The sequence below is a fragment of the Hypanus sabinus genome, unplaced genomic scaffold (genome assembly GCF_030144855.1).
Source record: "Hypanus sabinus isolate sHypSab1 unplaced genomic scaffold, sHypSab1.hap1 scaffold_1463, whole genome shotgun sequence".
Classification (NCBI taxonomy): Eukaryota; Metazoa; Chordata; class Chondrichthyes; order Myliobatiformes; family Dasyatidae; genus Hypanus; species Hypanus sabinus.
In genome coordinates this window covers 1,483-27,284 of record NW_026779537.1, presented here as the reverse complement: position 1 = coordinate 27,284, position 25,802 = coordinate 1,483, and the positions used below count along the sequence as shown (strand labels likewise).

Genomic DNA, 25,802 nt, shown 5'->3' with positions numbered 1-25,802 from the left:
CAATGCCACTGAATATCAAAGTATGATGTTTAGATACTCTGCTGTTGGAGACAGTCATTCCTTGCACTGCGGGGTTCATAACTGAGGCTAAGCCTTGATACATCCAGGTCCTGCTGCACTTAGGGATGAAGTGCTTGAGTATCTGAGGAGCCACGAATGGTCCAAAACACTGTGCAGTCATCTGCGCACATCCTGAGTTCTGACATTACGACGGAACGAAGGACATCGATGAAGCAGCTGAAGAACTCCTGCAGTGGGGTCCTGAAGATAGATGATTGAGCTCCAGACACCACAACTATCTTCCTTTCGTTCAACCAGCGGAGGGTTTCCCCCGTAAATCCCATTGACTACATTTCAGATAGGGGTTTATGAGTCATACCTGAACAAATGCTGCTTGATATCGAGGGCTATTACTCCAGGCTCACCTCTAATATTTATCTCGTTGGTCCATGTTTGGATCAAGGAGGTGATGAGGTCAGTGCTGAGTACATTGACGGAATCCAAACTGGGCAGCAGCAAGCAGGTTCTGACCTAGTAGTGCTGCATGACAGCACTGTTGATGACCACTTCCATCATTTTGCTGATGATGGACGGTAGGCTGGTAGAGCGGTGACTGGCTGTGTTGTCTGTCCTGTCTCTTGTGCACAGGACATACGTGGACAATCTTAAGCATTACCAACTAAATCCAGATACTGCAGATGTGGAACGAGTATATATGTACTGTCGATATACATAGCCTGATTAAAGATAGTCAGCGTGGCTTCGTGCATGGTAGTTCATTTCTAACCAATCTTGTACATTTTATTAAAGAATTTACCAGTAAAGTGGCTGAAGGCAAGGAAGTAGACGTTGTGTATATTGACTTTAGAAAGCCATTTGACAAGGTCCCGCATGGGAGAATCGTTGAGACAGGTTAATGGATGGGCAGTCAACAGAAGGCAGTAAATCAGACTGGGCATTGGCTTTCTGAAAGAATCCAGCGAGTGCTAAAAGATAGTTGCTTCTCTGATTGAAGCCCCATGACTTGTGGATTACCTCAGGGTTGATGCTTGTCATTAATAAGTGCTAGGAGGGAGATGGGTGGTCAGGGACAAATGGACAAGGATCCCTTTGGAAAGCACAAATTGGGAGTAGAAGAATTTGCATTTTGTTGGGATCCCGTTGGTGATTGCGGATGTTTGCGGACAATTATGTGCTGGATGCAGAAACTGGTGGTATGGCAGGTGAGGTCAAAAGTTCCCTATCATAGGTGAGGTGGAGTGAGGGTGGTGAGAGGGCAGATCTGCGGGAAATTGAAAAGATGCGGTTGGAGGACCGCGTTGATGGTGGAGGAAAAGCATTACCTTACTTTGAAATATATATTCTTCGTCTTGAAATGAAAAGCCTCATCCAGAGAGCATAAGAGGTGGAGATGGGAGGAATTGAGAGAAGGAAATGGTATTGTTACAAGTAACAGGATGGGAAACGGTACATTCCAGGTATCGTGATAGTCAATGGGTTTATAATAGACAACAGTAGTTAAGCTGTCTTTGGAAATAGAATGAGAGAGATCGAGGAAGGGAAGAGGGTTGTCGAAATTGACCAGGTAAACTTGAAAGCAGGGGGAATTTGGAAGCGGTTGATGAAGGCGACGAGCTAGCATTCATCGATGTCGCATAGGAAAAGTCGGAGTGTGACACCACTGTTGGTTTGGACCAAAGAATGTTTCACCGAGCGGACAAAATAGCAGGCATATCTGAGATCCATGTGTATGTCCATGGTTACAGGGGTATTTCAGGGGCGGGGGAAGTGAGTACTTCTTTATAGGCGCTGTATTTGTTATCTGGCTAGCGAGAATTGACAGGTTAATACATTTAGTCGAAACGAATCTGAGCTGGGTTTGGATAACCAGTGCCATTGCTGCCGGTGATGCCTGAGATCCCTCTTTGGTCGTCTGGTTCTGCTGACTGACGTCTTTAAGTTCAGATATTGTCGTTATGTCAGTGACGCGACAGTATAAGGAGCGAACTTATTGTTAAAATAAAATGATGGCTCTATATTAGCAGCTTCGTTCTCAAGAATTCCGGAGATGGGACATGGTTCATAATGAATGTATCTGAATATTAAAAGAAAATACGCATATAATGTATCTTCTGGTTTAAAACTTGAAGAAAGTCAGATGTGTCACGCTGTTGAGAACTTCGATCCGTACTGAAGGAAAAGACAATATTAATAGGTTCTTGGTGTTGGATATTGTCTTCAGCCACTGTACGAAAGGTGCACATATTTGAAATTTCTGATTTGTTATCCACCAACCTGCGACAAGGTGTTCATGTTAACTTTGAACGGCTTTCGCGCTGAAATGATCCTGAGAATCACGTGCAAGGAAATGTCACCATTAACGGACAGAAATATGTATTGGAAAACAGTCGGTCATATTGGATCCCTCCAACTGTAACCATGGTTCATTGCGAAGATTAACAATGATACAGCGAGTTTTTCAGTCAAAAGACTGAGCTATTCCCGAGATTATGCGTAAGAAATTAACAAAATTCAACGTTAAATGTCTTCGATAGTGCGGTCACTCGCTGGGATGCTTGTCCATTAATGACTTTACTCCAAGCTCTATAATATCAAGTTCAAGATAATTTTCAGGACAGTTCTGTTCGCAGCATCAGTAATATCTTGGTCTGACAGGGTTTGCAATGCTGTATTTAATGTAAATGCTAGATCGATTGTCAGCATTTCTTGCAAACGAACCGATCCTGGAAATGAAATATATTACCAATGAGATACACGTTGCGCCCAAATAATCAGTGCCGGTGTAGAAATATTTTCTGGAGTAGATTTTCAGGAATAAGGGAGAGTTGTGCGCAAGACCGACTAAATAGATATCTCCTGGCAGTGGAGATGGGGGAGGGGAAGTTGTGCCTGGTGGTTGAGTCGCAATGGAGATGGTGGAAGATGAGGGAAAAGAAGTCTTGCATGAGATGGCTCATGAGGACAATGAGACTCAATCCCTTTTATTATTTTCGGTGGGATGCAATGGCAATACCCGCAAAAACTGCGTCAGAGAATGGAGACGGCAGCAACGATCGTGGTGGAAGGGAATTTCCATTTACTGTAAAATGTCGAGAGTAAATTCTCAGGCAAGGAAATAATAGAATGGAATGTCAGTTTTGCAAGAGTCCGTGTGGCAGGAGGTATCGTCAATGTAACTGTGAGAGTCAATAGCTTAGCTTTGTGCAAGATGTCGGTCTCTCCCGTTGAGGACAGAGAGATCGAGAGACAAGAGAAGTGCCAGAAAGGGACAAACCTGATCTGCGGCAACGTGTAAAGTTGTAGGCAAGGTAGCTGAAATTGACGAGCTCAGCGTGGGTGCAGGAAGCAGCACTAATTGAGCCTTCAATGGACTCGCAGAAGCAATTGAGTCGTCACTGTAGGGTTGTTTCGGAAACACAGATGCCCTTGCAGGAGTATGTCCTTGCAGTTGCACCAATGTATCCGGCCGTGCAGAAGGACTACACGATGGAACGATGGCTCTAAACGTACTAAGAGCCGTAGGGCGGCCATGCGAAAATAGAGTGCCGAATGAGGGATGAGCATCGAGGCTGTGTAACGACCCTTCCATTACATTGCCGCTTGCAAGGTCTGAGTGGAAGAAAGATAGCGCGGGGCCTAGAAGAACCGACAGTACCCGCAATGTATAAAACGATAATTGGATCAGGGCAAGAGACGCCACTAATTCACGACTTCTTCGGAACAATGAGAGCGAGTGGAGATTTTACCACATTCTTCAGCTGCTCTCTGAACTTGGTCTGTGTCACGGCGTAAAAAGGCCATGTTTGTACAACAGCTCAGAAGCTGCAGAATTGCGCCCATCTCTCGCAACGAATAAGGAAGACGCACAGAAAGGGTAGAATCAAACAGCCGGTTCCACGCAGTGAACACAGTGAAAGGTGCCCACAGCAGGATGAAATTGCCCGAGACGATCAGCAAGAAAACGAGGGATTTCCTGCGTTTCTCCATCTCGTGTCTCTGGTGTTCTGCCCGTTTCCGGGAACCCTGAGTCTACTGCGACCTCTGCTAGTGACTAAGATGTACCTAACGGTGCAGCCATTCGTCAGCAGAACCAGAACAAAAAGGACTACACGGCTGAGGAAATAATAAAAGATTTCAATCTGAATCATGGTAAATAAATTCAAATGATGCGTACGCTCCCTGCGAATTAATGGAAAAACTATCCATGTGTAACTCTCTGACAGCCGAAAATACTAATTAATATTCTTTAAACAGTTGATCACCGTCACAGTTCCCAAAACCACGGCTGCAAATTTCCCAGTGCCATATTTTGTTTTAAGGATGTGGCAACAAATCTAGATAAACCGATCAAAGTTGATCGTGACGGTGAACTAGACCGAACAGATGTTGACGGTGTAAAGTAGAACAGCGTGGATATTACACCCTTTTTTCATTCATTGCCAGAAAACGTCAATTGCAATGACCATTAGAGGAATCTTGCTCTATGTCAGGTCCAGGAAGAGAACCAGAAGATCCGCCATTGCCATGGCAACTAGGTAGCAAGCGACAACTCTGGAGAGGCTGCACTTTCCCCGAAACAAGATGAATATGGTCACCATGTTCACTGCGAACAGAAGAATCAATCAGGAAAATCACACCAGGAAGGGTTTTCTTAACGTAAGCATATAAACTAATCCCCTTTTCACATGTGACAATGTCAGACATGAGTGAAATGGACGTAATAATACAATCCTAGCGACTATCTTCCAATAAATATTAAACCATTTCGCAATTGTGTGTGTACTCAATGCATTCTGTTGGTCCGAATATCAGTTAGGAAACAGAGCACGAAAATTACAAATAGCGATTGTTGATGATTGGGGGATTTCGGATATGTTGGGGCAAAAAGAGCTGAATGTTGCTTCATCGATTCAATCTGCGGCATCTAAACTGTCGTGAAATAAGCATCATTGACAGCTACCACCTTTAGATAAAGAGCAGCTTTCCGTCAATGATCGTTACCCAAGGCTCCGTGATTTGCAAAAAGCGCAGGAGCCCAACATCCTACCAGTGCCTCCCATTTCCTCTTTCCGACTTTCAGGGAATGAGTATTACCTTCAAATTATACCGCAAGGGTCACCGTCTCCTCCTTGAACTTTAGCCTTTATACTCGTATGCTGTTCATTGAAGTTTCGAGAACGCTTTACTCTCTCAGCAGCCACGATATTGATTTGTCACCGCAACAATGCGTCATGATCAGTATTTCAAGAACTCCAGTGGCCTATCATGTTTTCAGAAATGTGTTACTTGGTCAAAACACCGTCAAATGCAGTTAGCGGGGAAGTCTCCATTAAGGATCTTTGCATTTTATAATTTTTGGATCCGAATCGGAAAACTGCATTTTAAGAACACAGTTGGGGATGGGCCGGAAGAAGGCCAGATGCAGAAGAGGGAATTCGCGATTATATCCACGGAGACAATGCTTCCTTTCCTTCAATGGGAACTCGGACAGCAAGTGAAAGTTGAAAAGGTGATCAGGGATTTATTATGTTTTATAGACAATAGGTGCAGAAGTAGACCATTCGGCCCTTCGAGCCTGCACCGCCATTCTGAGATCATGGCTGATCATCTACTATCAATACCCGATTCCTGCCTTGTCCCCATATCCCTTGATTCCCCTACCCATAAGATACCTATCTAGATCCTTCTTGAAAGCATTGAATTGGCCTCCACTGCCTTCCGAGGCAGTGCATTCCAGACCCCCAAAACTCTCTGGGAGAAGAAGTTTCTCCTTAACTCTGTCCTAAAACACCTACCCCTTATTCCCAAACAATGCCCTCTGGTACTGGACTCTCCCAGCATTTGGAACATATTTCCTGCCTCTATCCTGTCTAATCCCTCAAAAATCTTATATGTTGCAATCAGATCCCCTCTCAATCCCCTTAATTCCAGCATGTACAAGCCCAGTCTCGCTAACCTATCTGCGTAAGACGTTCCAGACATCCCAAGAATTAACCTCGTGAATCTACACTGCACTTCCTCTATAGCCAAGATCTCCTTCCTTAACCCTGGAGACCAAAACTGTACACAATACTCCAGGTGTGGTCTCACCAGGGCCCTGTATAAATGCAAAAGGATTTCCTTGCTCTTGTACTCAATTCCCTTGGTAATAAATGTCAACATTCCACTAGCCTTCTTCACTGCCTGCTGCACTGACTCATTCACCTTCAGTGAGTGATGAACAAAGACTCCTGGATCTCTTTATTTTTCTCTCTTACCTAACTCTACACCGCTCAGAGAATAATCTGCTTCATTTCCTTACTCCCAAAGTGGACAACCTCAAACTTATCGGTTGTATTCCAACCGATGCTGGTTAAAATGACATGGGAGAAACTGAGGAGGCGTGTTCATAATAAGGTTAATGTTTCTATGCGACAACAGATAATAAGATACACTGTTCTCAGAAACCTGCTCTGGATCATCACAATTGACAATATATATTTTCTTAGACAGGATTCCTAGATTCAGTAAATTATCGAAGTGCATACAGCAAGGATTTGCTTAATCATCAACTGGTACGTGCAAGAGCAGCATTAATTATTATTAGGAGAGATACACAGGAGAAGGGAAATGTACAGTGAAATGTGGTTTCATAATTTATCTTTGGAAAGATTCACCGGGAACAGCAATGATGGCGAGGACAGGGAATGAAATCATTTGAATGATCAGTAGAAAATTCATTATACGAATATCTAATCCTCATCTGCAAAATTAGGTCCAACAATCCAGAAGACATTTTTCCCATTTCCTGTTACATTCCAAGCTGTCCTTCCCGGATTCTGATTCATGACAGAGCAAGCCAGTCTGTCCTTACTTTCCCTCTTTGTGCCTCTCCGGATCTTAGCCTGTAGCAGGAGAAGCTAGGCCCGCATGTGTGTTTCATTGGATTTCCAGCATCTACAGGAATCCATGTGTTTAAGATATTGAAATGTACATATATTTTGAAAATCGGAAAAAGACGGAGACACATGGATGAGTGAATCCATAAGACCATCAGATATAGGAGCAGAAATAGGCCATTTGAGCCATCCAGTCTGCTCCACCATTCAACCGTGGGCTGATCAAATTCTTCTAGTCATCTCCACTCCCCTGAATCACCCCATACCCTTTGATGCCCTGACTAATCAAGAACCTTTCTATCTCTTCCTTAAATACAAGCACTGACTTGGCCTCCATGGCTGCCCGTAGCAACAAATTCCAGAGATTTACCATCCTCTGACTAGAGTGATTTGTCCGCATTTCAGTTCCAAATGGACGTCCTCAAATTCTGAAGTCGTGCCCTCTTGTCCAAGAATCCCTTACCATGGGAAATTAATTAATCCCCTACCATGCAGATGATACTAAGGTAGGTGGCGTTGTGGATAATGAAGTAGGTTTTCAAAGCTTGCAGAGAGATTTAGGCCAGTTATAAGAGTGGGCTAAACGATGACGGATGGAGTTTAATGCTGATAATTGCGAAGTGCTGTATTTTGGTAGGAATAATCCAAATAGGACATACATGGTAAATGGTAGAGCTTTGAAGAATGCAGTAGAACAGAGTGATCTAGGAATAATGGTGCATAGTTCCCTGACGGTGGTATCTCATGTGGATAGGGTGGTGAAGAAAGCTTTTGGTATGCTAGCCTTTATAAATCAGAGCATTGAGTATAGGAGTTGTGATGTAATGTTAAAATTGTACAAGGCATTGGTAAGGCCGAATTCGGAGTAATGTGTACCGTTCTGGTCAACGAATTATAGGAAAGATGTCAACAAAATAGACAGAGTACTGAGAAGATTTACTAGAATGTTCCTTGGGTTTCAGCACCTAAGATACAGAGAAAGGTTGAACAAGTTAGGTCTTTATTCTTTGGAGCGCAGAAGGTTGAGGGGAACTTGATAGAGGTATTTATAATTATGAAGGGAATAAATCGACTTGCCATGGATAGGCGTTTTCCATTGAGAGTAGGGGAGATTCAAATAAGAGGACATGATTTGAAAAGTTTAAGGGTAACAGTAGGGGAATTTCTTTACTCAGAAAGTGGTAGCTGTGCGGAACACACAGTAGAAGTGGTAGAGGCAGGTTCGATATTGGCATTTAAAGTTAAATTAGATAGTTATATGGACAGGGAAGGAATGGAGGGTTATGGGCTGAGTGCGGGTCGGTGGGAGTAGGTGAGAGTAAGCGTTCGGCACGGACTAGAAGGACAGAGATGGCCTGCTTTCGTGCCGTAATTGTTATATGGTTATGGTTATTAACTTTACCATATCTAATCTGTTCAGGACTTTTAACATTCTGAATGCCTCTATGAGACTCCCCTTCATTCTCTTGAACTCCAGAGAATACAGTCCAAAAGCTGTCAGACGCTCCTCATACGGTAACCCTTTCATTCCTGGAATCATTCTCGTGAATCTTCTCTGAACCTCTCCAATATCAGTATATCGTTTCTAAAATAAGGATCCTAAAACTGCACACAATTCTCGAAGTGTTGTCTCCCGAGTGTCTTGTAGAGCCTCAACATCACATCCCTGCTCTTATAGCCTGTACGTCGGGTAATGAACGCCAACATTGCATTTGCTGCCTTCACCACCGACTCAAACTGGAAATTAACTTTAAGGGTATCCTGCACAAGGACTCCCAAGTCCATTTGCCTCTCTGTATTTTGAAGAATCTCCCCATCTAAATAATACTCTGCCCGTTTATTTCTTCCACCAGAGTGCATGACCATCCACTTTCCAACTTTATATTTCATTTGCCATTTCTTTGCTCGTTCCCCTAAACTAGCTGAGTCTCTCTGCAATCTTTATGTTTCCTCAACACTACCCGCTCCTCCACCTATCTTTGTATCATCGGCAATTTTATCCACAAATCCATTAATACTGTAGTCCAAGTCATAGACATACATCGTAAAAAGCAGCGATCCCAAAATTGATCCCTGTGGAACTCCACTGGTAACTGGCAACCAGTCAGAAAACGATATATTTATTCCCACTCTTCTGCTGACCTAGCAATGTTCAACCACGCCAGTAACTTCCCTGTAATTCCATGACCTCTTATTGCTAAGCGGCCTCATGTGCAGCACCTTGTCAAAGGATTTCTGAAAATCCAAGTACACTATATCTATTTCATGTCATTTGTCTACCTGGCTTGTAATTTTCTTGAAAAATTGCAGTAGTTTTCTCAGGCATGGTTTTCCTTTCAGGAATCCATGCTGGCTTTGGCATCTCTTGTCATGTGTCTCAGATACTCCATAATCTCATCCCTAAAAATCGCTTCCAACAACTTCCCAACCACCGATGCCAGGCTAACAGGACTATAGGTTCCTTTCTTCTGCCTCCCTCTCTTCTGAAATTGCGGATAACATTTGCAATTTACCAGTCATCCGGTACAATGCCAGAATCTGACGTTTCTTGAAAGATCATCGTTAAGGCCTCTGCAGTCTTTCCAGTTACTTCCTTCAGGACCCGAGGGTGTATTCCATCAGGTCCAGGAGATTTATCTACACTCAGACCATTATCTTCCTCAGCACCTTCTCAGTCGTAATTGTAACTGCACGGACTTCACTTCCCTAATACTCTTGAATGTCTGATATACTGTAGACATCTTCCACTGTGAAGACTGATGCAAACTACTCATTCAGTTCCACTGCCATCTCTGCATTTCTCATTACAATATCTCCAGCATCATTCTGTATTGGTCCTATATCTACCCTTGACTCTCTTTTACCTTTTATATACTTAAAAAAAGCTTTTAGTATCCTCTTTGAAATTAGTCCCATGCTTCATCGCATCATTCATCAGTTCCTTCTGAATGACCTTCCTCGATTTCTTCTGCATGTTTTTAAAAGCCTCCAATCCTCTATCTTCCCACTAGCTCTGACTTCCTTGTACACCGTCTTTTGTTTTTACTTTGGCTCTGACTTCACTTATCAGCCTTGCTCTTTTCAATGTTTTGGGTGATTTTCACTAACTTCAAAGGACTGTGCCTTAGACAGCTGAGTTGGTGCAATTCACCTCTCAAGTCTGACAGCAGAGTAAGGAGTGAATCTTCGATGGAGCAGAATCAGAAACCAAAGGGTTGCCAGCATGATTCATGGCTTTCTGGCTCAAGAAAGAGATGGGGCCTGGAGTTTACAAAGAGGAGGAAGACGAGGAATCAGACCAACAGGATGTGGCTACAAATGATAGATCAGAAACATTTAGAAACTGGTTGATTGAAAAAAAGGTGGTTTATTTCTGAAAAATACTGGTGGAAATCAACAGATCAGGAAGCAAATATGGAGAAGAATAAATAGACAAAATTTTGGACAAGTCCCTTCAGCATGCCTGGACTATGCTTAGCTGCTGCACGAATTGCAGATTTCCTCCTGCATTTTATGTGTATGTGTCTACATTTCCAGCAACAGCAGAATGTCTTGTGTTTCATATCTGCATTTTTAAGAAGGTTCTACTTTGGCAATAAACACGCGGAAAGTTTGCTGATATTAATTGTATTCTTTATGGGAGCTGTTTTCTGTGTTAAAGGAGCTGCTGAGTTTTCTACACCAAAAAAAAAATGATATGGGATGTAACTGGTGTCTGCTGAAACTTTTAATGGCACCGTGATTACCCAGAAAGCGCTGCAATAATAAATTCGCCAGCTCTGAAGCCTTGATTGAATGCGCAGGCGTCAAAGATGCGAATGTTGCGCATGCGCAGTTTACAAAAGGCCTCGGGATCTCGGCGCAGGTAAGAACGATTCTCCGGTTCAGCCTTAAAAACACCAACTGAGGGACAATTGCAGTGAGTCTAGTCACTCTGACCCTTATTCCCGGCACAGTCCTGCTCTCGTCCCTCTTTCTCAGCCCCACGATCCGTACTCGGGCCCCGGGGAGCTTCCAGCTGATGAGGGAATGGGAACCGATGTATCTCTCAAACAGAGCTGAGCTCCAGCTATCTGAATGTGAGGATTGGGAACTCGGAGATAGGGCACAACAATCTTTTACATCAGCTCTTGAGAAAATCACATTTGTTTACCTCCAATCCCAAACAGGAGAAAATCTGCAGATGCTGGAAATCCAAGCAACACACACAAAATGCCGGAGGAACTCAGCATTAGTACTCTTTTCCATAGATGGTGCCTGGCCTGCTGAGTTCCTCCAGCATTTTGTGTGTGTTGCTTTGTTCCACCTCCTCCTGGTCTGAACTTTTCTACCCGTGAGAACATGTTTTGACTCATTCTCTCTGGGAAGGTAATTATATCAAACAGCTTTTTGCCCTTCATCACAAATGTGCCAGATGTCTCCAATGAGACAGTCTACTCCCCTTCCATTCAGATTCATAGGCATTGCCATCAATGAGTTCACCTAGGGGAGGGTTTGGGGAAATATTTATGTACAATACATAAACTGGTATTATCTGTGTCTATTGTGGAGATGCAAAAGTTGCTGGAGAATTTACAAGTGGGAAAAAGTGGAGTGATACTTGGAAATGTTACTTTTTGAATTGTAATTTAGCAAGCAATCCACATATGGACAAAGTGCAAAAGCTCTGGTGAGAAAATCCTTCATTACCTGTTACAGGCCTGTTACATAGGTTGTGTGACAGTGCAGCTTAACTTGATTAGACCCAGAGGAGATCAAAGTTGTTATCGACAGTGATTTGCTTGCTGTGAAAATGAATACCTCTCTATATGAAATTCACTGTGCACATGTTGACACTGGATTAACAAACATGCACAATAAAGGCTTCATGTGCACACTGGTCATTACAAGTTAGAGGGGACATTGGTGGGTAGGTGGGGAGACCTCCAGTGTTCCTGACACCCTCACCTACAAGATGCACATCCAGCTGCAGCTTGTAACCCTGCACTTAAGGAGTTGGAGCTGGAAATGGATGAATTCTGGATCATCCAGGAATTGGAGGAGGTGATTAATATAACATGAAGAGAGGTATTACACCCAAGGTGCAGGACACAGGAAACTGGGTGAGAGTCAGGAAGGGAAATGAGGTTAAACAGCCCTCACAGAGTACGCTTGTGGTCAACCCCACAACAACAGGTAGACCACTTTAGAAACTGTTTGGGATTACCTGGCAGAGGTAATTCAAAGGGTTGATAGAAGATTCGTTAGTTAGGGGAACAGAACAAGAAGGTAAAGCTTACTACAGCTAGTGTCGGGGGGTGGGGATGATCTGTTTTAAATAAGTTGTAGGGGGAATGGGAGCCAGAATGAGAGAGCAGATAGTGGAAAGGGTAAATTGAATTGATTTTATTACATACATCCTTCATATACATGAGGAGTAGATATCTTTTGTTTACGTCTCCATCTAAATGTGCAATCTGTAATTCATATAAATAGTTTGCACGTAGGACAGTCTATATAACATAGAAATCAATTAATCAGACTGATGGCCTGGTGGAACATGATGTCCTGGAGCCTGCTGGTCCTTTTGCTGTGGTACCGTTTCCTGGACGGCAGCAGCAGGAACAGTTTGTGGTTGTGGTGAGTTGGGTCCTCAATATCCTTTGGGCCCTTCTTCGTCGGTACAGCTGCTCACCCTCTCAACAGCAAAGGGGATTACCCTGTCTCCATTCCTTCTGTAATCCACAACCAGCTCTTTTGTTTTTTCGACATTGAGGGAGAGGCTGTTTTCTTGACACCAGACAGATGTTGTTCAGACCTGTTAGTTTGTAAAAGCTTCCCAATATTTTTCGCTCAATTATTTAACCTCTCTTTGGCTTTTATGTTGGCTTTGGCTTCTCATTTCAGCCATTGTTCTGTCCTCCTGCCATTCTAATGCTTCATTGGGATGTATCTACCATGCAGCTCCCGAATTGTTCCCCGAAACTCCAGCCATTGCTGCTCCATCGACATTCCTACCGGTTTCCCTTTCCAATCAATTTTGCCAGCTTCTCTGTCATAGAAACCTGGAGAAGTTCAGTGCAGAAACAGACCATATGTCCCATTGAGACAATGCTGAAAACATTTAAGCTGTCTGATGCAATGACCTGCACTGGGACAATAGCCCTCCATACCCCTACCATCCAGGTTCCTATCCAAACTTCTCTTAAATGGTGAAATCGAGCTCACATGCACCAGTGTGCTGGCATCTCATTCCACACTCTCACAATTGATTCAGTGAAGAGGTTTTCCACATGTTCCCGTTAAATTTTCACCTTCCCCACTTACCCATCACCTCTGGTTGTCATCCCACCCAACCTCAGTGGAAAAAACCTCCTTGCATTTACCCTATCTGTACCCTCATAATTTTGCATACTTCCAACAAACCCTCAAAACAATGTATAGATTGTTTGTTTATGCTTAGAGCCTTGTTTAGGTGAATAAGATGGTGAGGGGCTTTGATTGTGTGGATATTCAGAGGCTTTTCCCAGGGCTGAAATGGCTAACAGGAGGGGGCTTGGAAATAGATACCGAGGGAAAGTCAGGGGTAAGTCTTTATACAGAGAGTGGTGGGTGTGTGGAATGTACTGCCAGTAGCGGTGGTTGAGGCAGATACAGTAGGGTCTTTTAACATCCTCTTATACAGGTACATGGAGCAAAGAAAAATAGAGGGCTATGCGCTAGGGAAACTCTAGGCAGTTTCTAGAGTAAGTTGCATGGTTGGCACAACATTGTGGGCTGAATGGCTTGGAATATGCTGTGGATTTCAATGTTTTATGTTGAACAGTGAAATAACTTTGGCTATCCTACAATCCTCTAATAACCAACCCCGGTTCACCAAGGATGATTTGGTTATCTCTGCCAGGGGCCCGACAACTTCTGCACTTGCCTCCTGTAGGGTCCGAGGGGGTGCCAAGTCATGTCCTTTTCCACGCTCCCATAGACCCTGTGTCCATCACCTGAGAAAATAGAGATGAAAAGATATTTAACATCTCCCCATCTGCTTTGGTTCCACACGTGGATTGCCATTCCGGTCTTCCAGAGGACCAACTTTGTGCCTTGCAATCCTTTTGCTATAAATCTATCTCCAGAATCCCTGAGGATTATCCTTCATTTTTTCTGCCATGGCAACCTCATGCCTTCTTTTAGTCATCCTGATTTATTTCTTATTTGTTCTCTTGCATTGCTTATACTCCAGAAGAACCTACCTGCCTATCCCTGTTTTATAACTCCATTTTGTGCTTCACCAGGGTCTCAATATTTCTTGAAATCCAAGGTTCTCTACAGTTTCTATCTGTACCATTTATTCTAAGAAGCACATACCCACTTTGTACTTTCAAAATTTCACTTTGAAGGACCCCCACTGACCAAGCACACCTTTGCCATAAAGCAGCCTGTCCCAGTCCACAGGTGCCAGATACTGGTGTCAGAATTTGAGGTGTTGATCCATCCCTGAACACATCAGCCTTTCCTACGCTGCTCCTTGTATTGAAATATATAGTGTTCAGCATATTCACTGCACCATGCTCACCGTTTTTCATTCCTGACTTTGTCTGAGGTCTGAACAACATCTGTATCCACAACCCTTCCACTATCTGTTCTGTTATTCAGGCTCCCATTTCCCCTGCAACTTTAGTTTAAACACTCCCCTTACACCCACCTCCCACGATGCAGCACTATCACCGCTTTGGCTTTCCTCTCCCAGATCAATAAAAAGGAGGTGCATACCAAGTTCAGGCAGATAGGTACAAATGGGGTATGAAGTACAGGAAATTCAACTGAACACTTATGAAAGAAATAAAAGAAGGCATGAGGTTGACCCATCAGAGAACTTGAAGGGGAATCCTCAGGGATTCTGCAGATATGTTAAGAGCAAAAAGATTGCAAGCAAAAAAAAAAATAATGCTATAGAAGATCAGAATGGTAATCCATATGAGGAGACAAAATATATGGGGGAGATTTAAAAAAATTTTTTTGCATCCGTATTTACTCAGGAGATGGTCACAGAGTATAGAATTGAGGCAAAGCAGCATGAACTTCATGGACCCAGTACAGATTACAGAGGTGGAGATGTTTGTTGTCCGAAGGCAAATTAGCATGGCTAAATCCCCAGGGTCTGACAAGTTGTTCCCTGGGACTCCGTGGAGGATGTGCAGAAATTGTCGGGCCCCAAGCACAGATATTTAAATCATCATCAGTGACAGGTGAGGTACTGGAGGATTGGAGGACAGTCAATGTTGTTCCGCTGTTCAAGAAAGGCTCTAAAAATGAACAAGAAAATTGTACATTGGTGAGCTTGTCATCAGTGGTGGGAAAGTTATTGGAACGTATGCGCAGGAACCAGATGTATAAGTATTTGGATAGATGTGGACTGATTAAGTATAGGCAGCATGGGGTTGTGCATGGTAGGTCATGTCTAACCAGTCTTATAGAGTCTCTCGAGGAACTTAACAGGAAAGTGGATGAAGACAAGGCAATGGATGTTGTCTACATGGACTTCAGCAAAGTCGTACATGGGGGTGGGTCAGAAAGGTTCAGTTACTCAGCTTTCAGGATGAGATAGTAAACTGGATGAGACACTGTCTTTGGGAGAAGCCAGAGTGTGGTTGCAGATGGTTGCCTGTCTGACCAGAGGCCTGTGTCTAGTGGTGTGTCATAGGGATCACTGCTGGATCTGTTGTTTTTGTCATCTATATCAGTAATCTGGATGATAACATGGTTAACTGAATCAGCAAATTTGTGGATGACACCAAGACTGGAGGTGTAGTGGACAGCGAGGAAGACTGTCATGGCTTGCCGTGTGATCTGGACTAGCTGGAAAAATGGGTTGAGAAACGGAAAATGGAATTTATTGGAGACAAGAGGGAAGTGTTGTATTTGGTAGAACCTATGTCTTACACAATGACTGGTCGGGCTCTGAGGAGTGCTCGAGACAAAAGTGATTTGGGAATACAGGTCCATAATTCACTGAAAATGGTGTCACAGTTCAATTGGAATAGAAAGAAAGATTTGCCACTTTGGCCTTCATAAACCAAAGTACAGAGTACAGTAGATGGATGTTATGTTGACATTGGTGAGGCCTAATTTGGAGTGTTGTGTGCAGTTTTGGTCACCAATCTACAGGAAAGTAAAAGAGGCTGAAAGAGTTCAGAGAAAATTCAGAAGGCTGTTGTCAGGTCTGGAGAACTTGGGCCATAAGGAGCGATTGAACAGGTCTGAGCTTTATTCCTTGTAATGGAGAAGATTGAGGGGAGATTTGATAAAGGTATACCAAAATTATGAGGGGTATAGATCGGGTAAATACAAGCTGGCTTTTACCACTGAGATGGGTTGGGACTACAACTGGAGGCCATAGGTTTTGGGTGAAAGGTGAAACATTAAGGGGAACATGAGGAGAAACTTCTTCACACAGATCGTCATCTGGGTGTGGAATGAGCCAACAACCCAACTGGTGCAGGCAAGCTCGATTTAAACATTTAAGAGGTTTGTATAGGTACCTGGATGGTAGGTGTATGGGAGTAGACAGTTTAAATAGTTCAACACAAACTAGATGGGCCAAGAAGTCTGTTTCTGTGTTGTACTTTTCTATGACTGTGACAAGAACCTGAAATAAGGAATTAGAGCAAATATTAGTATTTTAACAGCTGTGCAGAGCAACTATGCATCTGAGTAGGAGATATTTACATGGCATTAAACTGTGGTACTTTAAATTAACAGTACATAAAAGAAAATCCCAGCTGCAGGTTAACAATGCTATTTGTGTGAGTGTTTCATTTACTGTGGGGCCAGGCCCCCATGCAGCTCAGTGGGAACAGGGAATAATACCAATGGAGACAGTCAAACTGAGCCAGGTCACAGATTGGAGATGACAGAAATGCCCCATTCTCATAGAGACAGGAAGGGCATCAGAGAGTTTGATGGTCATTCCAGACACCAGCTCTGTGCCCAGTTAGAAGATGATTTCTCTCTCCAGCTTGGGTTGCACCTCACTGTAACAGTGTGATTATCAGATCACACCTTGGCAGCTAAAGTGATCTCATCTGAAATGTTCTTCACCCATTGATGGATTTTGTAAATCTTTTTTACAGGTTAAAAATGACAAGGAATTTGTTAATGGAAATTCAAACACAACAGACCAGTTTTGTCTAGATATTTAAGAAGTGCAACAAGGGATTCAATCAACAATCCTTCCTGCTCAGACTGTGGGGAGGAATTCACTCAGTCATCTAACCGACTGGCACGCCTGTTATTTTACACGGGGGAGAGGCCATTCACTTGCTCAGACAGTGGGAGTGGATTCAGTTGGTCATCACAACTGAAGGTACTTCAGCAAATTCACACTGGGACAAGGCTATTCACCTATTCTGTGGGTGAGAAGGGATTCAGTCGGTCATCCCACCTGTGGACACACCAGTCAGTTCACACTGGGCAGAGGCTGGTCATCTGCTGAATTTGCGGGGAAGGATTCTCTCGGTCATCTGACCTAATGGCTCATCAGCGAGTTGACACCGGGGAGCGGCCGTTCACCTGCTTGGACTACGGGAAGAGATTCACTGAATCATCTAAGTTGAAGGTACATCAAGGAGTTCATACTGGGGAGAGGCCATTCACCTGCTCAGACTGTGGAAAGAGATTCACTCGGTCATCTCTCCTACTGCTACATCGGTTAGTTCACACTGCAGAGAGGGATTTCACCTGCTCAGATTGTGGGAAGAGATTCACTCACTCTTCCACCCTACAGAGACACCAGTCAGTTCACACCAGGGAGAGGCCATTCACCTGCTCAGTCTGTGGGAAGAGATTCACACAGTCATCACACCTACAGAGACACCAGCAAGTTCACACTGGGGAGAAGCCTTTCACCTGCTCAGACTGTGGGAAGAGATTCACACAGTCATCCACCCTACAGAGACACCAGTCAGTTCACACTGGGGAGTGGCGGTTCACCTGCTCAGAATGTGGGAAGGGATTCACACAGTTATCCAAATTACTGGCACACCAGTCAGTTCACAGTGGGGAGTGGCCATTCACCTGCTCAGACTGTGGGAAGGGATTCACTCGGTCATCTGATCTGCTGACACACGGGCGAGTTCACACCGGGGAGAGGCCATTCACCTGCTGTGAATGTGGGAAGGGATTCGCTCGGTCATCTGATCTACAGATACACCAGCGAGTTCACACTGGCGAGAGGCCGTTTACCTGCTCAGTCTGTGGGAAGGGATTCCATCAATCATCCAACTTTCATAGACACCAGCAATTTCACACTGGGGTGAAGCAGTTCACCTGCTCAGACTGTGGGAAGGGATTCAGTCGGTCATCCTCACTATTGGCACACCAGTCAGTTCACACTGGGGAGTGGCCATTCACCTGCACAGAATGTGGGAAAGGATTCACTCAGTCATCTGAACTACTGGTACACCAGTCAGTTCACAGTGGGGTGTGGCCGTTCACCTGCTCAGAATGTGGGAAGGGATTCACTCAGTCATCCAACCTACAGAGACACCAGTCAGTTCACACTGGGGAGAAGCCGTTCACCTGCTGTGAATGTGGGAAGGGATTTGCTCGGTTATCTGATCTACAGATACACCAGCGAGTTCACACTGGGGAGAGACCATTCACCTGCTCAGTCTGTGGGAAGGGGTTCCATCAGTCATCCAACCTTCATAGACACCAGCGAGTTCACACTGGGGTGAAGCCGTTCACCTGCTGTGAATGTGGGAAGGGATTCACTCGGTCATCCTCACTATTAGCACATCAGCGAGTTCACACTGGGGAGAGGCCGTTCATCTGCTGTGAATGTGGGAAGGGATTCACTCAGTCATCTCATCTGCTGGCACACCAGCGAGTTCACAGTGGGTAGAGACCGTTCACCTGCTCAGAACGTGGGAAGGGATTCACTCAGTCATCCAATCTACAAAGACACCAGCAAGTTCACTTCGGGTAAAGGCCGATCACCTGCTGAGACGTTGGGAAGTGTTTTCTCAGCCATCTCCATCAAATGTGCATCATTGGGTTCACACTGTGGAGAGGCCGTTCACCTGCTGTGAATGTGGGAAGGGATTCACTCAGTAATCTAACCTTGTGACACAGTACCGGGTTCACACTGGGGAGAAAGTTTCAATAAGCTGCATGCTGGATATTTGTCCATCATTGTTGCAGAATGCAATTTCGAGAGTGACTGTCGGTGCTGAACTCTGCAATTATTGCTGCTATTCACCACACACAGTTCTGCACCCTGGTCACTGGGCATGGGAGGAGTTTCTACTGCTGCCTAGTCACCTTTAATGGAACTGGATCTGAGACAAATAAATCAGTTCTATTTTAAACTCTGTCTCTGGTACTTAGTGCATTTATAACACGCCTAGTGTACAGTAGAGAGTCAACTCAGGCCAGCTGGACCCTGCCAGTTATTCATTTCCATGACAGTCTATTTAAATCCCACCCCCCCCCCCCCCCATTGCTCATCTCTCACTCTCCCTCTGGTGATGGGTTCCAAACAGTCATCATCTGTGGGTGAAAACGTTTTGCTTGAATTTTCTGCAGACTGAAGAAGTCGAGCTGATTGCAGTTCTGTCTGAGATGTTCTTCGCCCCTCAAATCTCTGGGCTGAGGAAGAATGACATCGGTTGTTAATCTCCATAATCACGACTAATTTCCACATTATGGATCATTTTCCCTGCTGCTAAAGGGTTTTTAGAGAACATCACTGTCCCCTAAAGGCCGAAAACAGAATGGGAAACCATCAGTTGGATGTTTAACTTAGCAGGGTCAGATACCAGAGGTGGGTCTGCACAGGGCAGAATTTGGGGCTCTGGACGATGGTCGGGTTAAGAACTTATGATGAGGAGAAGGGAATCAGCAGTGGGGTGTGGCAACAAATGTCAGAGTAGCAACATTTGGAAGCTGATTGACAGAGACAATCATTCGATTGACTGATGACACAAACAATGCCTGTGGTGAGGTTCTCCACTGGTTGAGGTACATGTGTGTTGGGAATGGTTTTATCCATTGAGGGATTTGTTCCTGCTTGTTTATCCAGTAATATTATATCCAGATGGTTATCATGGATTATCCTCTCTGAAATAATGTATTGATTATCAAATAATTTGTACAAACGTTTGTAAGATCTTGACTCTAAAACTGGGTCAGGCTTGAATTCATGGTGCCTTTATTAAGTTATGGTGGGCATTGATGAGTTTGTATTTTAAAGCAAGATTTTGATGAATGATATTTGCCACTTGATTTTACCTTTGTAGGTAATCAGATTGAGTTAAACTGCTGCGGGATCCTGGAATGTGTTGGATTGTGTCTGGTTTCTCTTGTCATTTTCTGCACTTACTGCCTTGTTTGTTTTTATGTCATGTATTTTTGTTTTTTTTTCCTTTTGTTAACCACCTTGCCCTGTATTTCTGCAAGAAACCCTTGGGTTTCTGTGAAGAGGTCTCCAACTCTCAGTCAGGTGCATGGTGCTTCCTTGTCACCATCTCATCTGCTCAGATCGTTGAGATGTCTCCCATGGAAGGTCATACTCATTCCACTGTTTAATGTTTTCTTCCAGAGTGATGATTTATTTTTCTGATTTGGCCTCTCATTGAAGTTTTCTGGTCTGTATTTCTTATCATGATTGCATATACACACATGGAGTGCTAAATCCTGTTCATTTTTGATGAAAGTATATACTTAGAAGTTTTACCTGACTGTGGTCTGACTTTTTTTCATGTGTGTTTTTCTTCTTCCTCCTTGTGTCCAAGGTGGTGTTAACCTGAATGTGTCACTCCTGGTGAAGGGGTTCAGCCCGAATCATTGTCACTACCTCCTCCCATAGATGCTGTCTGGCCTGCTGAGTTCTGCCAGCATTTTGTGCTTTTATTTATTTCCAGCATCTGCAGATTCACTGGTGTCTGAGTGTGAATAGACTTTTCTAAAGTTCTTATTTATCTTTGTAAACTCTACTGATTGAAATTGGGCCAAGATGTTTTTATTAAAAAATGTCAGTGTCGGTATTGATGAAAGTGTTTATTACCTTTGTTGTATTTGTTAACTATTGAGCTCTGTTTGCCAAGATTTTTAAGTCTTGAACTAAATTCTGTCAAAGGCATTCTCTATTTCGCACTACTTGCTTGGTGATATTCTAGATACATGGGTATCAAGAGTCTCGATAAACTGTTTTGGCCCAAAATGTTGATTCCCATCCATAGATGTTGCCTGACATGCTGAGTTCCTCCAACACTTTGTGTGTAGTTCTCTAGATTTCTAGCATCTGCAGGTCGTCTTGTTTCACAGTTAATTATGTATCTTGAAAGAACAAGCTGGTAGTGGGGTTGTGTGGCTGTGTTGGTAAAATTTAATATTGGCATAGGGTTGGAAGGTGTAGAATCTGTGGGTAGAATAAAGGAACTGGAAACATAAAAAAAAAAGATCCCTAATGGGAATTGTATAGAGACCTCCAAACAGTAGTAAGGATGTGGTCCACAAGTTACAATGGGAGATAGAAAATGTGTGCCAAAAGGGCAACGGTACAACAGGGGCTGTCATGCAAGTGATAAGGAAAATTAGGATGGTGTTGGTCTCAAGAGGAGGAACTCCCAGAATGCCTATAGGATGCTTTTTTAGAACAGCTCGTGGTTGAGCCCACTTGGGGATCAGTTATTCTGGATTGGGTGTTGTCATGATCCAAAAATTATTAGGTCACTTAAGTTCAAAGAACACTAAGGGGCAAGTGATCGTAATGTGATCAAATTCACCCTGACATCAGAGAAGTAGAAGTTAAAGTCTGATGTGGAATAAAGAGAATTAGAGAGACTTGAGAGAATATATGGTCAAAATTGATTTGAGAAGAACACAGGCAAGGATGAAAACAGAGCAGCAATGGCTGGAATTTCTGGAAGTAATTTGGAAGGAACAGGATATATACACTGGCATGCAGAAGTTTGAGCACCCATGGTCAAAATTTCTTTTACTGTGAATAGCTAAACGAGTAAAAGATGACCTGATTTCCAAAAGGCATAAAGTTAAAGATGAGACATTTCTTTAATGGTTTAAGCAAGGATGTTTTTTTTTAATTTCCATCTTTTACAATTTCAAAATATCAAAAAAGAAAAAGGGCCAGAAGCAAATGTTTGGGCAGCCTGCATGGTCAGTACTTAGTAACACCCACTTTAGCGAGTGTCATAGCATGTAAGCGCTTACTGTAGCCAGTTAAATGTCTTTCAATTCTTTTGTGTAAATTTCTGGGTTCAGTCATTAGCAGCAAAACACTGACAGTGGAAATTACGGATCAGAATATTATAAGAGTCACAAACCCCAGCAGTACCAAAACAGGCCCTTTGACCCTTCTCATCAATGCTGACCTGCTTTTATTTTTACTGCCTGGTTCCAACTACCTGCCCCAGAGCCTCCATACACCTACCATCCATGTCCTCACTCAGATTTCTCTCTTGTGTCTAAATCGAACCCACATCCAACACTTCCACTGGCAGCTCATTCCGCTCTCACCAAACTGTGAGTGAAGAATTCCCCGTCAGGTTCCCCAAAAATAATTCACTTTCACCCTGAACTTATGTCCAATGTCAGGGTGACAGGGCAGACAGTAAGGGCAGGGGGTGGTCAAGTGCGGAGAGGGAAACAGAGCTGAGAATTTATACTTAATATCTTTCAGAAAAACTAATTGTTTGAATCTACTGGCTATAAACCTACTACCCATGCCCTGTACGTTCTCAGCCTAATTCTTGATCCAGATGACAAGTAGCAATGTTCAAAGTTCAAAGTATATCTTGTTATCAGAGTACACATTTGTTACCACATATGACCCTGAGATTTTTTTCTTCCCTAAAGGAACACTTTGCAAATCTATAGAATAGTAACTGGATGGCACAATGAAAGATCAAGTAGAGCATAGAATTCAACTAACTGTGAAAATGCAAATATAATTAAATATCAATGAATAATGAAAGCAATGGCTGTAACTCTGGGGAACCTCACTAGTCTGGGCCCTGAGTCCAATAAACTCTCTGCTTACTACCATCAAGACAACTGTGCATCCAGTTCTCCCTGGATCCCATGTGATCTGACTTTCCACAGCAACTTACCGTGCTGAACCTTAGCAAAGGCCTCACTGATGCCCATATTGGCCTCGATCCTGGGACAGAGGTGTCACAGCACAGAGAGCATAGATGTAAGCAGAGGATGAAGAGGTTTCGACGGATCTGAGGAAGAGATTTTTCACTCAGAGGGTAGTTGAAATCTGGAACACACTGTCCGAGGTGGTGATGGAGGCAGGTCCCTTCACAATATTTACAAAGTTGATGAGCATTGAAACTGCTGAGGTACAGTTGGCTATGAACCAAGTGCTGATAAATGGTACCAGTGTAGACAGTGAGTGGATGGTCAGGACAGGTATGGCCGTCCAAAGGTCTGTTTCCGTGCTGTGTGACCCTCAACTCTGGATACACTAAATTAACAATCGTGGCATCAGAAGGGATTGGTTTCAAAACTCCACACCCGTGTCCAACCTGAAATAAACCAGATTGCACCCCTTTGTCGTCACTGCAAGTATCTGTTTCTCTCAAGTTAACATAGATTGGTCACTTCTGCTGAACAACTGGCAATTGATGAAGTTCCTGTGTCTTCTTCCATTAATATTGCTTCCTTACAGCAAAACTAACCCTCTCACTGTGACAGAATCAGTGATTAAATCTGCCCCTAAACACTGCTTTCATCCCTGCACATTGTAAGATGAACCATTTCACTGAGTGTCTGATGGACACACAACGCCTGCCCCTGCTTCTGACATTTTAAATACCCACAGAATGGTTCTCTGATACAGTCTGAAGGTTATGGCACATTCAGCTCGTCGTCAGACCTGACAAATCGTGCCTTCCCGCCGCTGGTCCTCCTGTTGGTGTGTCCTCTTTCCTCCACCTCCAGGGAAGCAGCATCTCCACACAAATTCCTCACTTCAGTCGATTGTCAATACCCTTGACACAGGAAATCACATCACTGTCACTAATCCAGCTACCACCATCCAGAAAGCGGAACCGCAACATAAAAGGCAGGACCAACAGGCTCTGGGACAGCTTCTTCCACCAGGACATCAGACTGATGAACTGACACTGATTTGAGTGTACTCTATATTACATTGTCGGTTTTATTTATTATAAACTATTATAAATTACTAAGATTGCACATTTCGATGGAAACGTAACGTAAAGATTTTTACTCTTCTTGGATGTAAGAAATAAAGTCAATTCAATTCAGTTCAATTCCTGATTCTGTATCTGACCTACTCGCCTCTGGGTATCCTCCGTCAACAAGCTTCTTCCTCAGTCACCACCTGTGAGGTTACACACAAAAAAAATCAAAACGATCTATTAGTCAGCTCCGGTATCCCTCCACCCTTGAACAGGTTCCCCTGTTAAAACTCTCTCCTCAGCCCCTTCCCTCTTACCTTTCCATTTCAGACTCCCGATGTGCCAGCAGATATCACAGGAGACTGGACAAACCCGTGACTTTCTCTGATGCACAGGTCAGTGACATCTTACCCTATCTGCACTCGCAGCCCATGGCGGCTGTCCTAGATTCTGGGGCTCTGTAACACACAATGTTGGAGAACGTAATCTTCTTAGCAGCAAGATTAGACAGTCATTAATATGAAGAGAGAATTGTTTCCTGAAAGGACATGCGAGCTAAGCTGTCTGATCCAATTCACGAGATCCTCCCTTGTTTACGACTAAATTCGTCTCGGGACCCGGACCCACATTCCACTCATAACCTCTACCCACACACAGACTGAGCCGCCTCTTCACCCCTTACCCCTCGGAGAACCATAAGGAATTGATTCCACAGACGGGGCTCGGTCGCAAAGTGAAAACCGGGGCTGAGGAGAGCCTGGAGCCTCCAGTCGAGACAAAACCGCGCTGCCCACTCAGTCAACAACTGGGCACCGCCTGACCCAGGACTTTACGTCACACAGCACCGGATTCAGTGCTGAAACCGAAGTTTAATTTTGTTGTTCCAAATCGTCCGGAACGAAAGGTGTTTTAAAATTGAAGCGCCCCCCTCACGTGACGTCACACAGGAGCACCTACGCGCCTGACGTCACCCAGGGTCTCCTCATATCTGCATCTGCTGTCATGACCACGGTGCTTCCCGTCACACGCGCTGCTGCGCTCGAGCTGTTTCGGTTTCAGGGCTGAGCAATTAAGCACGAGCCAACGCCCACTCCCCCTCCCCGAACAGTCAACCGAGGAATTGAATTGACCGCAGAGCTGCGCTATTCCCATTGGTGCGAAATGACGTCAATCACTGGTTTCACCCAGTAATGAAGGCGGACCAGCTGAGAGGGGTTGAGCCGTCTCCCACTGCAGCTCGAACAGCACGTTAAAGCGGAACAAATTTCAAAGAAAATGTCCCGCTTTTTGATTTATATCTATTTCCATCCAAGGAAAGTTGGGGGCGTTTGTGAAGCGTCTGAGGAGGGAGTAGGAGACCATACGATCCATCGCTTGATGCCGCTTCCCCGTGGAGGGATCACGACATAAAATGTGAGGAGAGGGGGAATTTTATTGAAAGGATGAAGATGGTGTGAGAGGGGGCGGACAGGATGTTTGTCCCGGTGGGGACAGGAGGTGCTCATCTGTGGAAATGCCTGAGCCCACGGTGGTGGTGAGCAGAGGGATTCACCACATTGGGGGAGGGGGGGGCAAACACCGGCAGACTGTTGCCATGCAAGCGGGGCCAATGGTCCGGACAAAGTGACAATTATGTGGGATTTGTTGAGATTGTACTTGGAATACGGTGAAAAATCCCGCTCCACATACTAACACGAGTTATACAGACCAAAGAACAAACTGCCGGAGGAACTCAGTAGGTCGGGCAGCATCTGTG

The 25,802-nt window shown here is 44.1% G+C and overlaps 1 long non-coding RNA gene across 1 annotated transcript; it reads right to left on the bottom strand.

Moving 5' to 3' along the window:
• Window positions 1–15,976: 15,976 nt before the first annotated feature.
• LOC132387000 (uncharacterized) lies at window positions 15,977–25,126 on the bottom strand. The gene is made up of 4 exons (XR_009509733.1): window positions 25,004–25,126; window positions 24,364–24,504; window positions 19,390–24,249; window positions 15,977–16,521 (listed from the first exon to the last, which is right to left on the bottom strand). It is a non-coding gene; the product is annotated as an uncharacterized LOC132387000 (long non-coding RNA).
• Window positions 25,127–25,802: the final 676 nt, after the last annotated feature.